Source organism: Fukomys damarensis, unplaced genomic scaffold (assembly GCF_012274545.1).
Source record: "Fukomys damarensis isolate Sample0158 unplaced genomic scaffold, DMR_v1.0_HiC HiC_scaffold_5, whole genome shotgun sequence".
Classification (NCBI taxonomy): Eukaryota; Metazoa; Chordata; class Mammalia; order Rodentia; family Bathyergidae; genus Fukomys; species Fukomys damarensis.
Window position 1 is genome coordinate 22,363,285 of NW_022900917.1, and position 18,228 is coordinate 22,381,512.

General features: G+C 40.9%; 1 protein-coding gene across 1 annotated transcript in view; it reads left to right on the forward strand.

The window, feature by feature from the left end:
• Runx1t1 (RUNX1 partner transcriptional co-repressor 1) overlaps positions 1-18,228 on the forward strand; it is a 132,003-nt gene that overhangs the window by 40,736 nt on the left and 73,039 nt on the right. The gene's annotated exons all lie outside the window — the stretch shown is intronic.

An 18,228-nucleotide genomic window follows, 5' to 3' on the forward strand; every position in this document is an offset into this window, starting at 1 on the left:
TGCACGTCTGTAATCCCAGCACTCGGGAGGCTGAGGCAGGAGGATCACTGTGAGTTTGAGACCAGCCTGGGCTACATAGTGAGTTCCAGGTCAGTCTCAACTACATAGTGAGACCCTGCCCAAAAAAAAAAACAAAACAAAACAAAAAGCAATAATTTTAGCAATATATTAAAAATAACACTTGAAAAGTTGTAAGTCATGTTTGTTCAGAGCTCTAGTGGCCATTGGCATTTCAGATGATCACACAGCTAAGTCGACTAGGATAGTAAGGAGAGGAATGCCAGGATCTTCCCTTATTCTGATAGTTGCTTCTAAGCAAGTGAGGTCAAAGTGCGCGCAGGTTCCATTTATTCTACCTTTGTCTGAAATTGAGGCCACCGTTTGCTTATTCATAACCTTGTGGATTTTGCCACTTTTCCTCAAAGAATACTGAGATGGACCCCAGTTTCACAATGAAAGCAAGTAAAATTGAAAGTTTAGACATACAAAAGTTTTCCTCTTATTTATCTCTGCTCAACATAAATAAGTGTTCAGCATAATTAAAAAGACGTTTCCTCAGTAGCGCCGCGAGAAGATTTATTTCCTGCGTGTCCTGAATCTTCTGTTGTTCTTTTGTGCTGGGTAGGCCTTCAGTAAGCAGAGTCTGACACGCTTTGTGGCCTTTGCCTCCTGTGATAAAATAGATTGGAATGATTCCTGGCACCATCTGCTGAAGAGGAGCAGCCCTGGAGGACTGCTTTGGGAGAAAGTGACTGAATGCTAAGAAATGTGGAAGTCTAGGGATGCAGGCAGAGGATTTTTTTTTTTTTTTAAAGAGCATGAACATTAATACATCTTCTTGAGGTTTGATGGGACATGTACTGCCTACTGCCCCATCTGGTGCTTATGATAGCATGGCGTATTAGCATGCTGCAAGTTCATAATGTATTCAGGGGGAGGAAGCATCCCTTGCATACCAATTGAGGCATCTTCTCTTCAGAACTGCTTTTGAATTTCAATGATGTTCATATCTCCCAAACCATGTCTGAAAGGAGCATTTCCGCTCTGAGGAATAACACGAGTGTGCGTGCCTCTGTGTGTGTGTGTGTGGGTTCGTGTGCACATGTATGTGTTTTCTCTCCTGTTCTTCCATAGTTTATCTTCTTCCCTCCTTTTCTTGATGAAATTATAAGTACTTTTTAATGTTATGCTGGAATATATGACAACGTTTTTTTCCTCTTTTTGGAACCACACAACACTTCAGTATTTCACATGTGGCACTTAAAACATTTTGCCTTGAAGAATCATTTGTATAGAAGAGAACCATGGGAGAGAACCATCCTCTTACAGATTGTTCACTTTTGGAGGGTCAGGTCTGTATCTAATTGTGTATGTATCTGCCTGGCACCTAGAGTTCAGTCATCTATTCAATAAATACGTGTTTACTGAGCTCATACTATGGGCCTCTGTCACTGTTAAAGATGCTGAGGGACAAATGATGAGGGATCCAGAGAGTCCCACCTGTCTGGGCAGTTGGATTTGGGCTGGGAGGAGACAAGTGCTATATAAAAAGCGGATAAATGAACAAGATAGTTTCAGACACATATAAGTACCCTGAATAAAACAGACTGGCGAGAGACTTAGGTGGATGGGTAGGGAGCTCATTGAAATTCAGTGGGTGAAGAAGACAGTTGAAACAGGTGAGATTTTTGCTGAGCCCTAGGTGATTAGAAGATTTGTAGCAAGCACAGACACTGGGGCTGAGAACATGATTGGCATTTCAAAGGTCAGGCAGGTAGCTTGAACCAAGTTCAGGAGCTGGCCCATTGGTAGGAGTTGGGGATTTATTGAGTGTGCCTGGAAGCCATCAGAGGTTTAAGGTAGGAAGTGACACGATCTGAATCACCTTGTGAAAGGATAACTTGAGCTGTTGTGTGTCTTACACTTAGTTGGTACTGTGTTGAGAAAGGAGATGAGCTCTAAGTCCATTGAAACACCCTATTGAATTGGTATTATTAGCATGGGTTTTAGAGCCAGAAAAATGTCTCTTGGATTCTGTCCTTGTCTTTTACTTGGTGTTTGACTCTGAGCAATTATTTAACCTCTTTGACTTATGGCTTTTCATCTTTTAAACGCACAAATTTATACCTAAAACCATGGTATTATTGAGAAAATGAAATGAGATAATTCATAAAAAGACAGCCCAGCGTCCAACTCCTCATAGGTACTTGAACTAGTACCAACACATGGATCATAAAATATATGACTTCAATGAATAAGTAGGTGGCAATGTCTTGTTGAAAATCCCTTCTTCACACTGTTACACTGTTAGTTATCTTTTTGATAAAAAATATTGAAATATTGCTGTGGTAGTACAGTAAAGCATCTGCAATCTATTCCTCTTAATTTTAGAATTATCTAATGAGGAAAATGCAAGCAGCTCTATGGTTGGCTGTGTACACCTGCAATCCTGTGGCAGGAGGTTAGAGATGGAGGCCAGCCTGAACTACATGAGACCTTGTTTCAGAAAAGTTAAAAAAATATATATGTATATGCCCAGGGAAACAATTTAGGAGTTGAAAAAAAGATGTATTCTTATTCAAAATGTATCAGCAGATGTGAAATGAGATTTTTTCCCCCTTATAATGAGTATTCCATCATTTACTACATATATATATAGTTACATATATGTTTATTGCCTGAGGACATTTTTAAGATTGAAGAGGCTACACTGCTGAATAATTAGAGTGAAAATTATAGTTATATGAAGGACACTATACAGAATTTTAATTCATAAGATAGTAATTTTGACAATTAGTTGCATAATTATTATAAGCTCCTCAAAAGGAATTTTTAGTGCACTCAAATGGAGAAAACAAGAAGTTCCTTAGCTTTTTGCATGAATTATGCACTTAACTGCAGGCATTAATCCTGCAACTATTTTCATGGTCTGCCAGGTAATGTTTAGCTTGTCAGACTTTCTGTAGAAGGATTATGGGATAGGTAGGGGCAGATGTTGCTGAAGTCTAAAAGGAGTTTAGGTTTCTGTGGACTTAGGCCAGTGATGGCGAACCTTTTAGAGCTTTTAATGATATAAACAGCCCACTGAGGCATGTGGGCATAGGTTTGCCACCACCATCCGAGGCATCATCTTACTGAATATATAGATTGGCTGTGTAACTATAATTTGTTTTGGGCTGGAGTTTCTCCCCTCCTTCACCTGTAGCCCCCGCCGCCATTTTCAGGAAAACAAATAATGCTTCAGGAATGTGGAGGAGGAGGTGGTGTGGGTAATTCAGGCAAGTTTAGTCAGCACTTAACAAAATTCTTGGAATGTTTTTTCATGTCCAGTAGAACTGCACAGAACTGTTAACATCCGCATGTTGTATGAGAGAAGGCACATTCATTGCTGCTATATTCTTGCTGGAATGTAAGAAGGTTGGGAGGTGAGAACCACAATTTAGAATAAAGCAGCTGCCTAACAGTGCCAAATATTTTTCCATTTTCCTTCATTAAGTTGCAGTTGGTTTCTTAACAGAATCTTTGAGAAGTGGTAGGTTTGCAGGGATTCAGGATAAGTCAGCAGGGATAGGTACCTGTCAGCCTTAGTGAGATTTGTAGGTCACCCTGGATATTGTCTGTCTAGCACCTGCGTCCATTTGGAATCTCCCCTGCAGCATGTCACAAAGACAAATTTGTACATAGTATTTGTTTTCCTCTAGAAAGAGAGGAAAAAGAAAAACAAGATGCCCATGTGAGACAGTCCCATTGACTTATGTTGAGTTCATCTGAACAGAGGTCTTATGGGTAGAAAACCACTTTCCACATATTCCGGTCCCTAGCTCCTTATTTTAATGTGTTGCCTTGGCTGATACAACATTGCAAACCACACTGGTAGAGTTCTCTTATCTGTTAAGGGCATCATCATCATCACTTATGTATAATATCCAGTTTGTAATTATTTTCAGCTTCAGTTACTTGGCAACAGTGGCCTTTATTTTGACCAGTTTCTCTCACCTATTTTTCAGGCTCCAGCCGTGAAAACAGTCAGCTCTCTGTCACCCTCTCAAAACTTGTTTACTTAGGATGTATTTAAAGACATACTAGACACAGTCTATTTTTGTAAAATGCACGTGTCATACTGAGAAGATCAGGCTTGGCGTCACGTATATGGTTTTGCCTGTCTCTGTGTCTTTCCTCCCTTCATCCCTCTGTCCTTTTCCTCCTTCCACAGCGGACTTCATGGCAGAGGTTGTCCTGTGGTCAGGGATTGAATTGCATAGCAAGCTTTAGTCATTCTAAAATCATACTGCAGGATGGGCCTGGTGGTGTGCATCTGGAATCCCTACACTTGGGAAGGCTGAGGCAGGAGGATCACTAAATCGAGGATATCCTGGACTACACAGCAAGACCCTGGCTCAAAAAAACAACCCTGCCCCAAATCGTATTGCAAACACAGTGTTGTAATTTTGTGAGAATTTCCTCCAATTTCAGTTTGAAAGGAGGTGTAGAGGCCTTGACACCACTGGTGCCACATTTTGAGGGAAGCAGAAGTCCTTGAGTACCTGAAAAACTATATTGAATGCTCATCTAAGCAATCAGTATGCATTATAAATGTTTATATTAAAAGTTAATTGTTTATTGAAAATAGATCATTTGAATTGGCTCATTTGGTGAGCTAAACGTTGGGCATCATTTTTATACCAACACGTATATTGAACATACAGAGCGTACTACTTTTCCTGTTCCTTCCTGATAATCTGTGCAATAGTGTCACCCCCCACTCCATGGGGTAATGAAGATGGATCCAGGCCCCTTGAATACTAAGTGCATGTACATTGACTGACTCAGTTAGTCCCTCAGCCTAAGGTCTTCACTTAAAAGGATTGTGTGGCAACTTTTCTTAAAAGGCCACTTAGGTGCTCAGCTCCCTGCTCCTTGACTTGTGTTACCTTTGCATGCCAGACTCGTATGGCTTAGGTAGGTGTGCTGCAGATTTTGGGGAAGTGGGTGAGTACATCAGGTGGGAGTGGGATCACTTAGAAGTATTGGAGCAAATTGAGTGAAGTCAAGGACTATTTTTTTAAATCCCTTTTTAAGGGGGTAGGATAGCCAGTGCTTTTTTTTTTTCTTTTCATACTGGGGTTCGAACTCAGGACTTTGCACTTGTGAGGCAGGTGGTGGCACCTCTGAGCTAAATCCCCGGCCTTTTTCATTTTGATATGGGACACACAGATGATGAATGTTCCAGAAAAATGCCTGTAACTCAATTGTAGCAGTGCTATACTTCATACTTTCATTAGTATGTACTAAGTTCTTTTTTTTTTTTTTTTGGTTTGGGGGATCGAACTTACGACCTTGCACTTGCAATGCAGGCGCTGGAAGTATGTACTATTCTTTTTTTTTTTTTTTGGTATGGGGGATCGAACTTACGACCTTGCACTTGCAATGCAGGCGCTGGAACCACTGAGCTAAATCCCCGGCCATTAGTTTGTATTAAGTTCTTAATGAAACACATGGCTCATCTGGTTCCTGGGGGTGAGTTAGTGAATAAAACGTATTAAATTCCTTTGCCCTCCTAGAAATTACAGCCTGTTGTATGTGTGGGGAGAGTGAAGACTGGAGCAGACAGTAAGTGGTAAACATAGAATGTTGGCAAATTCTGTGGCATGTTAGAAGATTATTACCGTGAAGAGCCGGGGAAGGGAAGCAGAGTCCTTAGGCTGTTGTGGCAGGAGTTGTGTTGCTTTTTTAAATTTGGATGGTTGACACGGGCCTCTCTGAGAGGAGATGTTTGGGCAGAGAGTTGAGGAGCGGAAAGGAGGAGCCATGCAGCTGTGGGGGGCAGAGCTGGCAGGGTGCAGGTTCGGCTGGGCTGTGGCCTGAATCTTTGGAGGAGCAGGAAGGAGGCCAGTGTGGGTCGAGTGTGGTTAGACACGTGTGAGGATGGAAGAGCACTGAAGGTCCATTCAGAGGCAGCAGGGTCAGCAAGGGGAGGTCAGGGCATCCCCTTCGGCCACCGAAAGCACTTTGCTGTCCGGCGATGCCCCATCCGAGGGACCGCCGGCAGCACCTTCGTTCCCGAATTCTTAACCTTCCCCGTGTGATGCCTCAGCGTCAGAGGTCTAAACGACACCGCGTGACAGAGACCCCTCGTTAGTCCCACTCTGTATTGTGCCTTTTGGCTTACAGATACTTATCTCCCTCATTTGCATTCTGTCCAGTTTGTGTTTTCTGCTGCTTTTCTCGTCAAGGCTAGTGTGTCTTTTTGAGGTCCTGGCCACTATACTCGAGTATGTTTAGATGCATTCTAGGTGGGAGGTATTAAGAAACAGGCATTTTTTGTAAGTAAAATATTAAGCGAGCTGCAATAGTATTACGCATCTGTGTAAATCATGGACTTGTAGTAAGGTCCGTTATTTGCAACTCATTGTAAGCTCTGATGTAGAACCTGCTTCCACATTTCTCTAACCCAGCACCGCACACACTGAGGACTGTGAGGTCGGCTCCTCTAATGCCTCCGTAGCGGGGAAGCTGGGGCAGGTTGCTCTAGTTTTCACCAGTCTACTAGAAACCAAATGTGTGATGCAAGTCATATTTTTTTTCCTCTCAAGGCAGAGACAATCTGAAATGATGTATGAGTGGCCATATGTGCAGGTATGGATGAAATATGTCTCCTCTGGGAGGACACAGGCAATGGCGTAGACTTCCTACATAGCGCAGGCACACTCAGTTTAATTACTTGAATGATTTCCTTGAACCCACTTAAATTTTCTAACCAGCATGAGGTTGTTGCTGCATCTCAAAATACTGTGACTGAGTTCTGGCAGCTCATCAGCATCACCTCAGAGTGCAACTTTGTTTTAGTGGCCGTACAGCAGATAGTATTCAACTTAACATAAAAGCATTTGAGTGCTGATTCTGGGAAAGACTTTTTGCTTAAATACTGCAAGCCTTTCAGAGAGAGAACGATGTGGTCCCAGGACTGAGGAACGTAAACTCCAGTAGGCTGGGGAAAACCGAGATAATTGTGGTCCTGGAGATGGAGAGGCAGGAGAGTGGAGATTATTAGGAAGCATTATCAAGAGACAGCGAGAGCCATGATTTGCAAAGGATGACTTCTGAGGCATCAAGGAATTGGAGACTGTGGGTTAGGAATTCATCCAGTGACATTTAGGGGAGAGGGTTGGAGCAGATGCTCCCAATTGGAGCCTGGGTAGCTGGCAGGAAGGTTGTGCCTCAGTGGAAATAATGTCAGCCGCATGAATGGGTTTTGTAGAAAGACTAGTCTCACCCATAGGTTGAGTTTGAACCTCTGAGAACACTAGGAGCCATCCTGTGGATGGTTGCACACACGTATGGCAGCTTGCGTGAGTGATTGAGCCCTGAGATAGAAATTAAAGCAGAAATGCTAAAATGTGCACATCCATGATTGCGAGACAATTTTGAGAAAATGGAAAATACGTCAGTGATATCATCTCGCTATCAAAGCTTTGAAATGTCATTGTAATTACATACTGGTTTTGATGGCACGTAAATTCCTACTTTAGGGTTAATCTTTATATTTTTCCATTGGTCTTTTTATTTTCTGTATTTTTGAGATAGCATTTGTATTTATTTCAGTTGCATTTATATTTTAGTTATCACAGCTATGCTCACATCTGTCATTATTATGAATACCTTCTTTCCTTGCTGAATGCCATCTAGATCCTACATTTTATGACTTCTCCTTACACTGAATGTTTAAATTATGTATTTATTTATTTTGGAGACAGGGTCTCACTATGTAGTTCAGGTTGACCTTGAACTCACTTTGTAGCCCAAGCTGGCCTCCAACTGATGGCAATCCTCCTGCCTCAGCCTCCCAAGTGTTGGGATTGCAAGTGTGTGCCACCATGCCCAGCAATAAAAATTTTAAATATTACAGTAAAAGACAATACTGTTAATCCCCTTCAAAATAATTTCCTGGGCTTTGAACACACTTAACCTCTTGGTACCCTCCATGCCATTGTTGGAACTTGTTTGTGGTGGGTGGCAAAGTGGACAGAGCTACTGAGGGGAACTCTTATGCCTGGCGGTAGAGGGACAGAGGATGCCACATCTCCACTGAGGGGGTTTTTGTGTTTTCTTTATGGAAGAAGCCCTAGTAGACCTCGTTCCTGGAAGGAGCTGGAGCAGGTAAAGTAGGAGAGAAGTTAGAACGGCTGGTAGAGGGAAGCTCCTGGAGGCCGAGAGGTGCTTCTTCTGAGCCTGGAGGCGTGGGGTGAGGTTTCCAGGCTTTATACCCGATGACCGCAGTTTGGTCTCTCAAGTAGAGTATGAGGTCATCTGCAGAGAAAGAGTATCAGAACTTTGCTAGAGAAAAGTGTCTTCTGATTACCGTAACCTCTTGCTTTCCTCAATGACTGTATTGCCTGCCCCTGTCTGGGACTGTAGCAAGCTGGGTGTGCCAGGGCTCATGGAATCTTGGAGCCTCCCTTCTTTTTCTCTGGCTTGTTTAGCTTTCTCTCTTTGCTTTATCGCTACCTTACATCTAACCATGACCTCAGAGTGAACTTGGTGGCTGTTAATCCTCTCATTGTGTTTCTGGTTCATGACACCCCCTTATTTTGTGGCTTTTTCCTCCCCTTACTATGTTTGCAACCAGCTCATCTCTCATCTTCGCTCTGCTGGAAGTTGGAATTCCCCCTTCCTCCTGTGTTTCAACGGATAGTTCTGAGAACCTCTGTTCCGGACTCTGCAATAGGACTAGGGTGATGCAGTGCTTTGGGGTGGGAGGGAAATTGAAGTCCAGATAAAGGGATGTAAAAGAATTTCGAGTTTTCTGAGTATTGTGAAAGAAACAAAGGGGGAAATCCTGCTTTAGCTGTGATGGCCAGAGGATAATGGAGTCTCTGAGGGGTGACACCAATGCTGAAACATAAAAAAGTGAAAATGAGCTGACCATTTATAGAAGAGGGGGGAAGCCATATTTTTTTCTAGTATTTACTGTGCTCATAAAAACATTCCATAAGCATCGGGTTATATGAATGAATAGAAAACTACCTGGAAATGTTTGTAATCCAGTTGTGCCTTTCCCACCTTCCACTGTTCTTCCTTTGTTTCTGAAAGCTCTGTGTAAGATGTGTAACAAATGATCCTTTAAATTAAGGCAGAAGGATCTTGTGTGTAGTTTTTTAAGGTTATTAACTGGCAATGCAGTTATTACTGAACTTATATATTCCCAGTGGGGCAGAAGAGAGGAGCAGTACTCCTGTCATTCAGTGCGATGACGTTTTCTCTACCCTGTTGGTATCAGGGGCTTCTCAAGGCAACATCTAGTGTTTTTTGTTGTTGTTGTTCTTAGCTTGAGATTGTTCAAGTCAGTTGTTGTCATGAAGACAAAAAGAAGATGGAGATAGTTAAACCTAAGAGACAGTTATTAGGCTTCAGGAATTTTCCCATGACATCCTGGCCAGCATTCTTTGAGAAAGAAAAGGTAGTCAGAGTTGCTGCTCTGGTCTCTTAAAACAGAGATTTCCTCCAGTTTTTCCTTGCTATCATTCCAGAGGTGTTGACATCAGAAGTGGACTTCTTTAGTCCTGTTAGTCATATGTAAAAGTGCTACTTCTTTGCCTCTTGAGGAAGTAGTAAGATTATCATAGGGATGATTTTTGGATATCTTCTAATTTTAATTATTAGGAATAAGGTAATTACATGGTGAACCCGTGAATGAGGTCAGCTTGACATGACTTCTCTGATTAACTTATCTGGCAAATAATATCAAGAAGGTTGTTCTCTTGCAAATGACCTTATAGATCTCTTCTTCAAGCAGCATGGTTCATTTCTACTTGGAATGCTCTTTGGAGTTGTCCATCAATGTTTGGTTTGATTTCCCCCCATTATGATTCTTTGCAAGCTAAGAGAAGACATCTCTAGTGCTATATGAAATATAAATGATTCCTAGTAAATGGATAGGAATTTAGACTGTCATCTTAATTTAATAACATATTTACTGACATTTAAAGGAGAAATACAGATGAGACTACATTAAGGGCTTATTAACATGAAATTTATTTGTGTGTTCACTTGAGACATCCCTGGAACTTAAGGTGGTTTATGAATTGTAAAAATGTGTCACTCAAACTGTAGCCAGCCAGACTTGTATGGTTCTAGGTTCCCCAGTGGTCTTCCTGTATTAAGAAGTATACTTGGTTTTAAAATATCTTGAAATAAAGGAGGTACAAATAGACTTACTTGGATGGATTTGAGCACACCTATGCAGGTCTTTCCTTTTCCTTTTTTAGCCAGGGTCCTCCTGTGTAGTCCCGGCTGCTCTTGAACTCATTATGTAGTCCAGGCTGGACTTGAACTCAGCACAGTCCTCCTCCCTCAGCCTCCTCTGAGAGCTGGGTTTACAGGAGTGTGCCACCATGCCTGGCTTTTAGGGGGTATTTGTTAGCAATTTATTAATTAGAATATTTTCTCTGAATTACTTTATTAAAATAAGATCATGGACTTCGTGAAAAATTGTATTATGCAAAATATTAACCGAGACAGAGATTCTGGTAGGAGATGTTCGATATGGGTTGGGGAGGGTAGCTCGGTGGTAGAGCACTTGCCTAGTGTGTGTGAATCCTTGCATTAGATCTTCACAGTGGAGTAGAGGGTGAGTGTGAAACTGAAACAAGTGCATGAGTGTATGTGTACTGCACTAGTGTGTGAATATGGTTATATGTAAGGAATTTGCTCGTATAGTTTATTCGCTGTCCAAACTTGTCTTGGGGAAACCCTTCTAGAGGAAGTGCTTCGGTGAAGCTGATTTACGGAGAGGGTTTTGCTCTGTTGTGTGGTGTTCCTTGGATGGTTTATAAAGAATTGATTTGACTGCTTGAGGGTTTTATTCTCATGGCGTTCTGGTATACCTAGTGGATTTTACCCCGGGTGACTTCTTTTCCTTATCTGCTACTCTATATAGATCTCCTTTATAAAATAGCATTCATTTTTTTAGTCAATAAACATTGATGCTAGGCTCAATTGGGTAATTGGAGTTTGAGGTAAGTACTTACTTCTGCAGCTTTGTGTTCAAGGGTTTTCATGTAATAGATACATAAAACTTCTGTAGACAACCTTACCTTTTGGACCTCTCCCCTTCCCTTGTTGTTGTCTTAAATGTCGCTTAGTTCCAAAGAAAGTCTAATCTTCCACTAACATTTTCATAGATAAATTCATAGAACTCTGAACACGCTAGGTATGACCTGGATTGTTTTTGAGGCACATACTTACCATACACATCACTCATCAAGAAAAAATTACTACCAACATGCACAATATCCCACTTGGATTTCATGGTATTCATTCAAGATTCAGAGATGTTATAAGGAGAAAACACAGGAGTTTTAGTGTTAAAATGGAGCAAAACAATTAACAGGAAAAGATATTTCACAATGTAACTATTAGCCAGTACATCTGAATGCTTGGTTCCACTGAGAGCCATGCCTTAAGGAGAGCCGTTGGTGGTATTCTGTGTCTTCTTCTGCATTTCCTTTGAGACATTTTTTTACACATGCCTCCATCTATCTAAAACTGCCTTACACATTTTTAAAAAACAGAATATTTTAAAGCATGTAGTTTTATAACTTTTCCTCTCCCTTAGTATGTGTGTGTGTGTTTAAATTCATTAAGTGTATTGGTACATTTCAGGTATACAATATGATGACATTCATCATAGGGAATTTGTACCTTTACACGATGTATCTTGGTTCTTATTTTTTTCCCCATTCCCTTGCCCTCCCTTAGTGCATTTTTAAAGATCTTTCCATGTAAATGTAATTCCACCATAGGATTGTGTTAGAATCTGAATTGCCAAATCGCCACTGTCACATAGTGAGGTTGTTTCTATCTCCTCATTATAAATATATTTTTATATATTCCTTATTTTTTATTTAGAATAATTTCCAAAGAGTGGAACTGGTATATTAAAGGGTATGTATAATTTAGAAGTAATATAACCATAGTCTGCTTATCCTGCAGCAAAATTGCCATTTTACCCAAGTTTGTTGACGTGCCAGTTTGTAGTCTAATACCAAATTGTCATAAAAATGCCATTTTACTACATGAAAAAGATGACCTTGTTACTGCAAGTAAACTTTTTCTCAATAGGATTATAGACCATTTATGTGTCTTGCTCATTTCTTATTTCTGTTTGTTTGTTTGTTTGTTTTGAGGCAGGGTCACACTGTGGTCCATGCTGGATGTGAACTCACTGTGTAGTCTGGCCTGGAACTTGTTACCTTCCTGCCCAGCCTGTCACGGGCTGGGATTCCAGGCTTGTGCCACCACACCTGGCTCTCTTTTTCCTTACAGGTCAAGGATGTCAATCCATTGTTCTGATATACTAAACAATTTTTTGCTGGTTTATTGCTTGCATTTTACTGTTAATGGTACATTTTGGTCTCCTTAATTAAGTGACACTATTGATTCTGCCTTTTAAAAATCATGGCTAGAATCTCCTCATGATTAAATATATACTTATATATTTAGTGTTTTTTATATTTTATTCATGTGGAAATGCATGAATTTGAGAACAGTAATCCCACCTTGTCCTCTAGGGATATTTGCGAAGTAATCATGGTCAGTATCGAACCTTAAATATACTATGTTTTGTCCTGCATATAATACCTATGATAAAGTGTGATTTATAAATTAGGAAGTTAAATTTTTCTATAAATAGGTAATGATAAAAGTACAGTTTTATCAATGTACTGTAATGTAAGCTATGTGAATGTAGGCTGTCCCACTCTCAAATAATCTTGTTACTCCACTTGCCTGTCCTGTTGGATCAGAGGATGCACAGCGGTTTAGGAGATGAAGTGAGGCGGGTGACAGGGGAATTGTGGCAGGAGTAGGCTAGGGAGCCAGGGGTGATTGAACCCAAGGATCGATGCCCCAGCAGTTGCTCTGATACCCAAGATCGCTAGTGACAGACAGGTAGTACATGCAGCATGGGCATTCTGGACAAAGTGGGATGAGTCCTGTCTCTGTCCGGGCAGAAAGGACTAGAATAGGACAGTGAGAGGTTGCATCACGTTGCTTAGAATGGCGCGAGACTTGAAATTTATGAAGAATATATTTTCTAGAATTTTCCATTCAATACTTGACTAAAACTACAGAAAGTGAGATAGCAGATAAGAGGGGCTACCATGTGTAAGATAGCGGTTTACTTTCTTTTTAAAAACTGTTATGTAGTAGTTCCCAGGAAAGTGAGTGAATTGCTTTATGTTTACTGGTGTGAGTATTCGTCTTTATCATATGTTAAATTCTTAGATATATGTGAATCTATTTCTGAACATTTATTTTTTGTCTGTTTAAACTTTTGATTCTGCTGTTCTATACTAACAGCACATTGTTCAAATTACAGTTTTATCATACAATTTAATAAATATTTAGTTAAACTTGTTTCACTTGTCAAAGTTGCCTCAAGTATTTTCATTTATATTTCAAATTAATTTTTAAAATTTCTGTAAAATTCCTTTCCAGAAAAATTCTATTGATAATTATGTTTGGGACTTAATTAACTCTAAGGATTACAGCATATCTACAGTGAAGGTGGAATGGACATCTTGGCAATGTTGATTTTGTTCTTTTAGATGATTTAGTATGACACTAAGGATCTACCCTGTGCAAATCTTTGTTTAGACACTGGAGATACAAAGTTGAAAATGTGAGGACAATCATCCTTTATCATGACCAGCTTTTATAGTTAGACTGGGTTGCAGGTAGATACTGTCAGATTTATGTTTTGGAAATCCTACTCTGGAAATTGTGAAAAAGGATTTGGGCAGGGAGGGACTGGAGGTGGAGAAGATTGTTCAGAGGCTCAGTAGGTTTTGAAGGTCACACTGGCAGTAAACCGAGGGTGGATCTTAAAGGTGGAATTTGGAATTGGTGGGATTTTGGGGTGGGCCACAGTGGGAAGGAGGTAGCAGGACAGAAGCTGTCTTGGAATGGTTGTGCTTTTGGGGCTAGGTCATGTTGTTGAAAGGACTCTCTCTGTCCAGAGATTGACACATGGGAGGAGGCATAGTTCCCAAAGAAAAGGATTACATTGGTTCTAAATATAGCTGTCAGTGGGATAGCCAAGACAGAGCTGTTAAGCAAGTAATAAGATCTCCCTCTGGAGAGAGTATTTCCCAGGCAGAATTTGTTTCATGAGATGTGAAGGCCTTTGTCAAGGACCAGAAGGGGTAAAGCTGTTTGTAGAAGGAATTCCCTGAGCTTCCTGGAGATAACTGGATGAACATGCCCTGGAGAGAAGTAACAGGAGGTGCCCAAGACAGGTCAGAGTGCAGAGGTCAAGTGAGTTAAAGACCCATAGCTAGCTGGTGGAGTAAACGCAGAACAGTTCCTATTTTTGACGGGGTAGTTTAGGTGGAATGGTATCAATGGAAGCCCATTGTAGTTGGAATGAAATATAAATACTAGAGAATGGTTTCATTATGAGCAGTTATTATTTTGCTATTTCTGTCATTAAACTTTAAAGCTTTAATGTGATAAGGAGTTTCATGCTTTTATTCTACCTTCGAATCTGTACTATTTAAAATAGAAAACTCCTTTTCCTCCCCATTTGTTCATGCTAGGTACTGAGCAATGTGCTAGGAGTGAGCTGACACATGAGATCATGTGTGTATGATATGAGATGATGGGTTCCCTCCCTCTACGCAGTACTTTACTGTCTGCTAGTCGGCATTAGAAAAATAAGTAATTGTACAATTTCTGTAACAGTTGTGGTAAACCCTATAAAGACAGATGAGATGATGCAATAAAGGTCATAACACAAAAGGTAGATAGATACCAAGGACACCTTCCTGGAGGGGATGAGATGGAGTTTTCTGGCAGAGGGAAAACCGTGAGGTCCGATGATGAAGTTTGCAACTGATTAAACCTTTGAGGTGTGAGATGAGATAAGCAAAGCAGAGATTAAATCTATACAGGGTGCAGGCCATTTAAATTTTGGGTTTTATCCTAAGAGGAATGAGAAACACTTTAAACCCAGAGGTAACTTGATCCCACCATTGAATGAAAGTTCTTGAGGGTAGTGATTTTTCTCTTTATTTTTATTCCCTGGCTCGTTTTTTTGTTGTCTGAAATAGTATCTAGACTTTGTAGATGGGTGGATCAATAAATGCTTATTTCTGTTTTGCTTTGTTTGGAGATAGGTCTCTTTATCCATAATAGTCCAGGCTGACTCTGAAGTCAATGTGTAGACCAGCCCGGCCTTGAGCTCTCCCGCCCTCGCTTGTCTGGAGGGCTTGGATTATAGACATGTGCCATCCCAACCAACTCCCTCTTACCTTTCTTAGCCTGTTTATTCTCTGCTCCAGATATACTATACCCGTAGTACAGAAATGAGTGGTCATTTGGCTGCTTAAGGACTCAGTTGCTTCCCAATTACTTGTGATATGAAGTTTAAATCGAATGTTTTTTTCTCCTATAATAATTTTTCATTTCCTTTTTTTTTTTTTTAAGACAGAGTTTAGTTATGTAGTCCAGGCTGGCCTAAAACTCTAGTGATCCTCTTACCTCAGCCTCCTGAGTGCTGAAATTACAGATGTGCACCACCACGTCCGGCCTTACAATGCATTTAATTTCAAGACATACTCAGTTAAGATCCTGCTCTTTGCTTACGATTTAGCCACACGTGCAGATACCATGCACCTTCATAATTTTCTGCTTTGACTTACTGACAGCTCTGGGTGATTGTCGCTGACTGGACTGGAAGTCTGTGCTATGAGTTTCCTGAGCCTTATATCCTTCCCTTGGCCTGGCCACACACAGCCAGTAGTTACTGGAGTGAAAGTCACATGTACTTGAAGACTGTGACAGAGTTGCATCTGCTTTGAGTGGCGGTTGCTATTCACTTGGACTGACCTGCAGTTTGACAGCTGAGGGTCACATAGATGCTCATGCTCATTTTCTGGGCCCTTGAACCACCCGTGTCTTCCTCTGTTAGTCACACAGGCAGGCATCATTTTGCTGTATTTGGGTGGCTTGGATTTTTTTTTCTATTTTTATCGTCATCACTCAGTGGATGTTTGCTGGTTGCCTGTGCTGGAGGGTTTAAACTTTTTTTTTGTAGAAAGGTGATCCCACCTCCCATTTTTTCCTGATCTTAAACAGAACATGAGGGTATAAAGCAGATGAATGTGGAACTACACTAATGTGGAATGGTCTCTGACACCCCTTGGCACTTCCTTGGGAGCTTCTAGGAAACACTGCCAAGAAGTGGCGGTTAGAATAAGCAGCAGGAGTCAGCAGAGTGAAGGTGGCATCTCTGAGGGACTGGCATGTGCACATAATGCCAGGGTCCACTGGTATTCCTGTGACCAGCAGTGCTTTCCTTCATGAAATTGATTCTTCTAGCAAGAAACAGTTTGGTTACTTGTGAGTGTTTACAATGCTTTCTCTTCCTCTTCTCTCTTTCTTTTTATTGTTATTGGGGATTGAAACCAGGGCCTTTTTACTGAGCTGCCTTCAACCTAAGACAGGACTTTACTAAGCCACCCAGTTGCCCAAGCTGGGCTAGAACTTGAGATCCTCTGTCCTTTCTCATGCTGTGATAAATTCTGAGGAAGTTGAAGTTAACAGATAAGACAAAACTCTTGTGTTCCTAAAGCTGACATTCTGGTTGCGAAACATTAAAAAACAAGACAAAGGTGTCATGTGAGGCTGGATACATGCTCTAGGAGAGGAACTGCCATTCTTGTCCCTAATTGATATGACCCAGGAATTTTTTGAAGTTAGTTTTCTGATGGTACAGATCTACCTTGATCTGTGCCTGGCTTTCTTCTTAACCAGAGTCCATGCCCCTTAAAGGAAGCAAGCTGTGCTTCAGGCTGTCGGGCTTGATTCTGGACTACATACTGGCTGCAACACTTCAGGACTTGGCCTTGTTGTCATTGTGAGGTGTTTACTCATAATCTAAATTTACAAAATTGTATGCTCGCACTTCCTTAGCATTTAATCACTGACTTACCTTAGTCTTTGGGTTTTAATGTATTGTTTGCAAATTTTATTTGTCTGTTTGGCTGGGGATAGAACCCAGATTGCTCTAGCACTAAGTTGCATCCTTAGCCCTTCAGAAAAAAAACTTTTTTTAGATAAGTTCTCACAAAGTTGCCCCATCTGGCCTTAAACTCTTGATCCTTTTGCCTCAGCATTCTTAGTGGCTGAGATTACAGCCGTGCACCACCTTACACCATTGTCTTTGAATTCGTTTTTTGGGGCGGGTACTGGGAATTGAATTCAGGGCTTTCACACTGAGTTATAAACTCAGCCTTAAATTTTTTTTTTTTTGAGACAGGTTCTCGGTCATTAAATTGCTCAGGCTGGGTTTCATCTTGTGATCCTTCGACCTCAGCCTCCCAGATTGCTGGAAATGTTATTTTCTTCTCCTCTCAAGTGAAATAATATACAGAAACCCAAAACATACCTCAAGTGAAAGAGCTGAATGGTGGAAGATGTTTTAGGACGCAGCCACTCCTGCTCCTTCCCTTCACCCTGTTGGGCTGCTTTGTCACCAGCCTGGAATCCTGCCACGAAGCCTGTGTTTGTACAGTAGCATTTCATAGCCATTGTTACACAGTGGCATTGTCCTTTGTGGTGACAGAACTGTTCTGTAACCGAGCATTCTAAGATGGTGGCTGTCGGGCACGTGTTGCTTTAGCTGTTGAGCTCTTGAATGTAGCTAAGGAACTAAATTTTAAGGTTTATTGGATTGTAATGAAAAATTAAGTACAGTAGTCATATGTGGCTGCTGGTTCCACCCCTGTGTTAGAAAGTGTATTCTAATGGCCCTGGATTTAAATTTACTGACCAAAGTCTGTATTCTGGTTTTGTAGATCATAAGTAAGGTAATGGGAACCTAGATGATAATGAACTTTGAGAAGAATTGAGATAAAGTCTGGCTTTTAACCTTAGGCAAATGATTCAACCCCTCTGAGTCCCAGTTCCTTTTTTATACAAAGGGAAGATTTATGGTACCTTTTCTTTGTGAGGTTTAAAATGAGATGAAACACGCATAGCTTTCATTGCGTATCATTCGGGCTTTTACTGTGATTTTTAGCTGATGTATCCTAATAGGTTTTTGTTTTAGTTATTTTTAAGAATAAAATACAGGGCCGGGGATTTGGCTCAGTGGTTCCGCCTCCTGCCTTGCAAGCTCAAGGACCCAAGTTCAATCCCTGGTACCAAAAAAAAAAAAAAAAAAAA